Here is an 8,848-nt window from a genome sequence, read left to right on the forward strand (position 1 = left end):
TCCTCACCCCAACCATGGGGTTTAGAGACTCATGCTGTGAAAGGTACACAAAGAAACGTGTAAAGTGTCATGAGGTACTGTTACAATGTCAAAGATCCTATTAATAGTGAACTAGTAACCTAAGGTTTACAGAAATGAGTAAATGACAGAAAAATCCACTTCCGGGCCCACTTGGTGGTGCTTGGGCTGAGCATTGAAGCATTTTCGTGTAGAGACCTTTTCTGGAGTTAAACGCCAGCTTTCATGCCAGTTTGGGCGTTTAACTCCAAGTTTTATGCCAGTTCCAGCGTTTAACGCTGGAATTCCTGAGGGTGACTTTGAACGCCGGTTTGGGCCATCAAATCTTGGGCAAAGTATGGACTATCATATATTGCTGGAAAGCCCAGGATGTCTACTTTCCAACGCCGTTGAGAGCGCGCCAATTGGGCTTCTGTAGCTCCAGAAAATCCACTTCGAGTGCAGGGAGGTCAGAATCCAACAGCATCTGCAGTCCTTTTCAGTCTCTGAATCAGATTTTTGCTCAGAACCTTCAATTTCAGTCAGAAAATACCTGAAATCACAGAAAAACACACAAACTCATAGTAAAGTCCAGAAAAGTGAATTTTAACTAAAAACTATAAAAATATACTAAAAACTAACTAAAAGATACTAAAATCATACTAAAAACAATGCCAAAAAGCGTACAAATTATCCGCTCATCACAACACCAAACTTAAATTGTTGCTTGTCCCCAAGCAACTGAAAATCAAAATAGGATAAAAAGAAGAGAATATACTATAGACTCCAAATATCAAAGAAACATAGCTCCAATTAGATGAGCGGGACTAGTAGCTTTTGCCTCCGAACAGTTTTGGCATCTCACTCTATCCTTTGAAGTCCAGAATGATTGGCATCTATAAGAACTCAGAACTCAGATAGTGTTATTGATTCTCCTAGTTAAGTATAGTGATTCTTGAACATAGCTAGTGTATGAGTCTTGGCTGTGGCCCAAAGCACTCTGTCTTCCAGTATTACCACCGGATACATACATGCCACAGACACATAATTGGGTGAACCTTTTTAGATTGTGACTCAGCTTTGCTAGAGTCCCCAATTAGAGGTGTCCAAGGTTCTTAAGCACACTCTTTTGCCTTGGTTCACAACTTTATTTCTTTCTTTTTCTTTCTTTTCTCTTTTTCTTTTTTTTTGAAATTTTTTTTTTACTGCTTTTTCTTGCTTCAAGAATCAATTTGATGATTTTTCAGATCCTCAATAACAGTTCTCTTTCTCCTCATTCTTTCAAGAGCCAACAATTTTAACATTCTCAAAACAACAAATTCAAAGACATATGCACTGTTCAAGCATTCATTCAGAAAACAAAAAGTATTGTCACCACATCAAACTAATTCAACTAGTTTCAAGGATAAATTTCGAAATCCTGTACTTCTTGTTCTTTTGTGATTAAAGCATTTTTCATTTAAGAGAGGTGATGGATTCATAGGACATTCATAGCTTTAAGGCATAAACTTCAAATTTTATTAATTATGAATTAAGAACAAGACTCAGAAAATAATATAAGATGAAACTAGAAATAGAAAACAAAACAAAAAACGCAAAACATAGGCTCCTAATGATAGAGGTTTTCACAGAGTTAGGACTCAACAACCTTGATTTTGAGAAGTGGATGCTCCCTCAGCTTGAGAGGAGAGCTTTTGGCGTTTCATCTCTTGGAGTTCACGCCCCTGCTCTCTTGCTCCTTCCATTGACTTCTTGGTGATTGGATGTTCTGGGTATGAATTCTCTGTCCCATCTTCAAGCCTCTTTACAGAGCAAGGAGCTCAAGCTTGGGTAGGCCAGTTTGGTTACAGTGGAATTCTTATTTGCAATTGTGTAGATCTCACAGGTAATCACATGATGAACCTCCACTTCTTTTCCAAGCATAATGCAATGAATCATCACTGCTCTCTTGATGGTAACCTCAGAACGGTTGCTAGTGGGCAGTATGGAACGCCCAATAAAGTCTAGCCAACCTCTTGCAATTGGTTTGAGGTCTCCCCTCTTAAGTTGGTTTGGGACACCTTTAGAATTGGTTATCCACTTAGTTCCAGGGAGGCAAATGTCCTCTAGAACTTGATCCAACCCTTTATCTACTCTCACCATCCTCCTATTAAAGGAGTCAGGATCATCTTGCAGTTGAGGCAACTTGAAGATTTCTCTTATTTTGTCCAGATGGAAGTACATAACTTTCCCTCTGACCATGGTTCTGTAGGTATGGTAAGCGGTTCCAGTCATTCTCTGCTTATCTGTCAGCCACAGATTGGAGTAGAATTCCTGAACCATGTTCCTTCTAACCTTTATTTCAGGATTGGTTAGAACTTCCCATCCTCTGTTTTGAATTTGCTCTTGGATCCCCGGATATTCATCTTCTTTCAGATCAAATTTAACTTCCGGGATCACTGACCTCAGACCCATTATTTTGTGATAATGGTCTTCATGTTCTTTGGTTAAGAACTTCTCTTGATTCCAAAGATTATTTGGAATAGTCTCTTTCTTTCCTCTTAATTGGTTTGTTTTCCCTTAGGAGCCATGATCTTGATGAATCTTGGCTTAGTGATCACGGAAAAGCACACCAAACTTAGAGGTTTGCTTGTCCTCAAGCAAAAGAAAGGAAGGAAGAGAGAGGGAGGAAGAGGAAATTCGAATGGTGTGGTAGAAAGAGGGAGCCAAACGTGTATTTATAAGGTGGGGAGGGGAGTTTTCGAAAAAAGAGAAATTTGAAAGGAGATTTGAGAAGATATGGAAAGAAATTGAGAAAAAGGGTGAAATTTTTGAACAAAATTTGGGAATGATTTGAGAGATTTGAAGAGTGATTTTAGATTTTTGAAAATTTGAAAGTGAATGATGAGAGATTGAAATGTATTTTTGTAGAAAAATATGGGTAAGAAAAGGAAAGTTTGAAAAAAATTTGATTTGAAAACAAAATTGTGGTCCCCCCACCTTGCTGGCGTTAAACGCCCAGAATGGCACCCATTCTGGCGTTTAACGCCCATTTGTTGCTCCTTTTGGGCGTTTAACGCCCAGCCAGGTGCCCTGGCTGGCGTTAAACGCCAGAAATCCTTTATCACTGGGCGTTTTTCTAAACGCCCAGGATGCTGCACACCTGGCGTTAAACGCCCAGAATGGTGCCCATTCTGGCGTTTAACGCCCAAAATGGCACCATTCCTGGCGTTAAACGCCCAGAATGGTACCCATTCTGGCGTTTAACGCCCAAAATGCCCCTTACTGGCGTTTTTTCGCCAGTAAGCTCATTTTCTCTGCTTTTTTAGCTGAATCCTTTTGTAACTCTGTGAATTCCTTCATTTTTGATACTTGCCTCTGTAAGAACTAATCATATAACCTCTTAATGACTGGGTTGCCTCCCAGCAAGCGCTTCTTTACTGTCTTTAGCTGGACCTTTACTGAGAATCACTCAAGTCTCAGTTTTGAGCATTCCTGCTCAAAATTGCTTTCAAGATAATGCTTGATTCTCTGTCCATTAACAATGAACTTTTTGTCAGAATCAATATCCTGAAGCTCAACATATCCATATGGTGACAGTCCTGTGATCACATACGGACCCCTCCACCGGGATTTGAGTTTTCCTGGAAACAATTTGAGCCTAGAGTTGAAGAGCAGAACTTTTTGTCCTGGCTCAAAGACTCTGGTTGACAATTTCTTGTCATGCCACTTCTTTGCCTTTTCCTTGTAAATTTTTGCATTTTCAAAGGCATTGAGTCTGAACTCCTCTAGCTCATTTAACTGGAGCAATCTTTTTTCTCCAGCTAACTGAGCATCCATGTTTAGGAATCTGTTTGCCCAGTAGGCTTTATGTTCCAGTTCCACAGGCAAATGACAGGCCTTCCCATACACCAGTTGGTATGGAGAGGTTCCTATAGGAGTCTTGAATGCTGTTCTGTATGCCCACAGAGCATCATCCAAGCTCTTTGCCCAATCCTTTCTTCGGGCTATCACAGTCCATTCTAGGATTCTTTTTAGCTCTCTGTTAGAGACTTCAGCTTGCCCATTTGTCTGTGGATGATACGGAGTTGCCACTTTATGGCTGATTCCATATCTAACCATAGCAGAGTATAGCTGTTTATTGCAGAAATGAGTGCCCCCATCACTGATTAGTACTCTGGGAACACCAAACCTGCTGAAGATGTGTTTCTGGAGGAATTTTAGCACGGTTTTGGTATCATTAGTGGGTGTAGCAATTGCTTCTACCCACTTAGATACATAGTCCACCGCCACCAGAATGTAAGTGTTTGAGTATGATGGTGGGAATGGCCCCATGAAGTCAATTTCCCATACATCAAACAATTCTATCTCTAATATCCCTTATTGAGGCATGGCATATCCGTGAGGCAGGTTACCAGCTCTTTGGCAACTGTCACAGTTACGCACAACTCTCGGGAATCTTTATAGAGAGTAGGCCAGTAGAAGCCACACTGGAGGACTTTAGTGGCTGTTTGCTCACTTCCAAAATGTCCTCCATACTGTGATCCATGGCAATGCCATAAGATCTTTTGTGCTTCTTCTCTGGGTACACATCTGCGGATCACTCCGTCAGCACATCTCTTAAAGAGATATGGTTCATCCCAGAGATAGTACTTGGCATCTGAAAGCAATTTCTTTCTTTGCACACTGCTGTACTCCTTGGGTATGAACCTCACAGCTTTATAATTTGCAATATCTGCAAACCATGGAGCTTCCTGAATGGCAAAGAGTTGCTCATCTGGGAAAGTCTCAGAGATCTCAGTAGAAGGGAGGGACGCCCCAGCTACTGGTTCTATTCGGGACAGATGATCAGCTACTTGGTTCTCTGTCCCTTTTCTGTCTCTTATTTGTATATCAAACTCTTGCAGAAGCAACACCCATCTGATAAGCCTGGGTTTTGAATCCTGCTTTGTGAGTAAGTATTTAAGAGCAGCATGGTCAGTGTACACAACCACCTTGGACCCTACTAGATAAGATCTAAACTTGTCAATGGCATAAATCACTGCAAGTAATTCTTTTTCTGTGGTTGTGTAATTCTTCTGTGCATCATTTAGAACACGGCTAGCATAGTAAATGACGTGCAGAAGTTTGTTATGCCTCTGTCCCAACACTGCACCAATGGCATGATCACTGGCATCACACATTAATTCAAATGGTAATGTCCAATCTGGTGCAGAGATGACTGGTGCTGTGACCAGCTTAGCTTTCAGGGTCTCAAACGCCTGCTGACACTGTGTGTCAAACACAAATGGTGTGTCAGCAGCTAGCAGGTTACTCAAAGGTTTTGCAATTTTCGAAAATCCTTTATAAACCTTCTATAAAATCCTGCATGCCCCAGAAAGCTTCTGATTGCCTTAACATTGGCAGGTGGTGGTAATTTTTCAATTACCTCTACCTTTGCCTTATCCACCTCTATCCCCCTGCTTGAAATTTTGTGCCCAAGGACAATTCCCTCAGTCACCATAAAGTGACATTTCTCCCAGTTCAAAACCAGGTTAGTCTCTTGGCATCTTTTCAGGACAAGTGCTAGGTGATTAAGGCAGGAGCTGAATGAGTCTCCATATACTGAGAAGTCGTCCATGAAGACTTCCAGAAATTTCTCTACCATATCTGAGAAGATAGAGAGCATGCACCTCTGAAAGGTTGCAGGTGCGTTGCACAGACCAAAAGGCATCCTTCTGTAGGCAAACACGCCAGAAGGGCAAGTAAATGCTGTTTTCTCTTGGTCCTGAGGATCTACTGCAATTTGGTTGTAGCCTGAATAGCCATCCAAAAAGCAGTAATAATCATGACCAGCTAGTCTTTCTAGCATTTGGTCTATGAATGGTAAAGAAAATGATCCTTTCTGGTGGCTGTATTGAGCCTTCTGTAGTCAATACACATGCGCCACCCTGTGACTGTTCTTGTAGGAACCAGTTCATTTTTTTCATTATGAACCACTGTCATGCCTCCCTTTTTGGGGACAACTTGGACAGGGCTCACCCAGGGGCTATCAGAAATAGGATAAATAATCCCAGCCTCCAGTAATTTAGTGACCTCCTTCTGCACTACCTCCTTCATGGCTGGATTTAGCCTCCTTTGTGGTTGGACCACTGGTTTGGCATTATCCTCCAACAGGATCTTGTGCATGCATCTAGCTGGGCTAATGCCCTTGAGATCACTTATGGACCACCCAAGAGCTGTCTTGTGTGTCCTTAGCACTTGAATCAGTGCTTCCTCTTCCTGTGGATTTAAAGCAGAGCTTATAATCACTGGAAAAGTGTCACCCTCTCCCAGAAATGCGTACTTCAGGGATGGTGGTAGAGGTTTGAGTTCAGTTTGGGAGGTTTATCCTCCTCCTGAGGAATTTTCGAAAATTCCTTTGCTTCCTCTAGTTCTTCTTGATCAGGTTGAGCATCCTTGAAGATGTCCTCAAGCTCTGATTCTAGGCTTTCAGCCATATTGATCTCTTCTACCAAAGAGTCAATAATGTCAGCGCCCATGCAGTCATTTGGTGTGTCTGGATGCTGCATAGCTTTTACAGCATTTAACTTGAACTCATCCTCATTGACTCTCAGGGTTACTTCCCCTCTTTGTACATCAATGAGAGTTCGTCCAGTTGATAGGAAAGGTCTTCCTAGAATGAGAGTTGCACTCTTGTGCTCCTCCATTTCCAGCACCACAAAGTCAATTGGAAAGGCAAAGGGCCCAACCTTGACAATCATGTCCTCTATTATGCCTGATGGGTGTTTAATGGAGCCATCAGCAAGTTGGAGGCATATCCTAGTTGGTTTAACTTCTCCAGTCAACCCAAGCTTTCTGATAGTGGATGCAGGTATTAGATTAATGCTTGCTCCAAGATCACATAGGGCTGTCTTGGTGCAAGCGCCCTCTAATGTGCATGGTATCATAAAGCTTCCAGGATCTTGAAGCTTTTCTGGTAAGCTTTTCAGAATGACTGCACTGCATTCTTCAGTGAGAAACACTTTTTCAGTTTCTCTCCAATCCTTCTTATGACTTAAGATCTCTTTCATGAACTTAGCATAAGAAGGTATTTGCTCAAGTGCCTCTGCAAACGGAATCTTTATTTCAAGAGTTCTTAGATAGTCTGCAAAGTGGGCAAATTGCTTATCCTGTTCCGCTTTGCGGAGTTTCTGAGGATAAGGTATCTTGGCTTGATATTCTTCAACCTTTGATGCTGCAGGTCTATTCCTTACAGAAGTGGTTGAAGAAGCCTTGTTGGAGGGATTATTGTCAGCACTCTCATGTGTCTGATCCTCCCTTGGTGTCTGAACGCCAGGATTGGGTGGAAAATGGGCGTTCAACGCCAACTTTTCCCCCTTTTCTGGCGTTTGAACGCCAGAACTGGGCAAGGAATGGGCGTTTAACACCAGCTTTCCTTCCCTTTCTGGCGTTTGAACGCCAATGACATTCCTCTCTGGGCTCTTACTGTCCTCAGAGGGATTTTGAACAGTGGTTTGGTTATCCTCTGTCAATTGTTCCTTGTTTGGCTTTTGCTCTTTTGAGCAGTGGTGTTCAGTGTTTTCCCACTCCTCAGTTGAACTGCTTGACATTCTTCTGTTATCTGTTTAGATATTTGCTGTTTTGCTTGATTCAACTGCAGTTCTATGTTCTTGTTAGCAACCTTAGTATCATGGAGCATTTCTTTAAATTCTGCTAACTGTTCTGTCATCAGGAGCAATTGTTGATTAAGCTCATTCATCTGTTCTTGAGGATTAGGATCAGTGACTAATGCCATGACTTCCTCTTTTGGAACGAATTCATTGCTAGAATATAAGTATTGGTTTCTAGCAACAGTGTCTATAAGCTCTTGAGCTTCTTCAATTGTCTTCCTCATGTGTATAGATCCACCAGCTGAGTGGTCTAAAGACATCTGAGCTTTTTCTGTGAGCCCATAGTAGAAGATGTCTAACTGTACCCACTCTGAAAACATTTCAGAGGGGCATTTTCTAAGCATACCTCTATACCTCTCCCAGGCATTATAAAGGGATTCATTATCCTCTTGTTTAAAGCCTTGGATGTCCAGCCTTAGCTGTGTCATCCTCTTTGGAGGGTAAAAATGATTCAGGAATTTGTCTGATAACTGTTTCCATGTTTTTATGCTTGCTGTAGGTTGGTTATTCAACCACCTTTTAGCTTGATCTTTTACAGCAAATGGAAACAGTAATAGTCTGTAGACATCCTGATCTACCTCTTTATCATGTACTGTGTCAGCAATTTGTAAGAACTGTGCCAGAAACTCAGTAGGTTCTTCCTGTGGAAGACCGAAATACTGGCAATTTTGCTGCACTATGATAATGAGTTGAGGATTTAGCTCAAAGCTGCTTGCTTTGATGGGAGGTGTACAGATGCTACTCCCATATGCAGCTGTAATGGGGTTAGCATATGACCCCAGAGTCCTTTTGGACTGATCAATCCCTCTTAGGTCCATAATGGACAAAAGGGAAATGATAATGATTGCAAATAGATAAATTTTGTTTTTTTTTTTTTTGAGTTAAACGAAAAAAAAATAAAATAAAAAAGAAAATAAAAATTCGAAAATCAAAAAGAAAATAAGATCAAAGCAAATCGAGAACAGAATCAATTAGCTAATTAAAAAGATTTTGAAAATAGTAATTAAAAAGATATGATTGAAAAATTTTTTTTTTGAAAAAGATTTGATTTTTGAAAGGAGGAAAGAGAAAAACAACAAAAAGACACCAAACTTAAAATTTTTAGAAAATCAAACACTAATTTTCGAAAATTTTAAAGGAAAACACAAAGAGAACACCAAACTTAGAATTTTTATGAATCAAAAAGGGACTAGGAACATGCAAAATCGAAAATTTTAAAA

The sequence above is a fragment of the Arachis stenosperma genome, chromosome 7, assembly GCF_014773155.1.
Source record: "Arachis stenosperma cultivar V10309 chromosome 7, arast.V10309.gnm1.PFL2, whole genome shotgun sequence".
Lineage (NCBI taxonomy): Eukaryota > Viridiplantae > Streptophyta > Magnoliopsida > Fabales > Fabaceae > Arachis > Arachis stenosperma.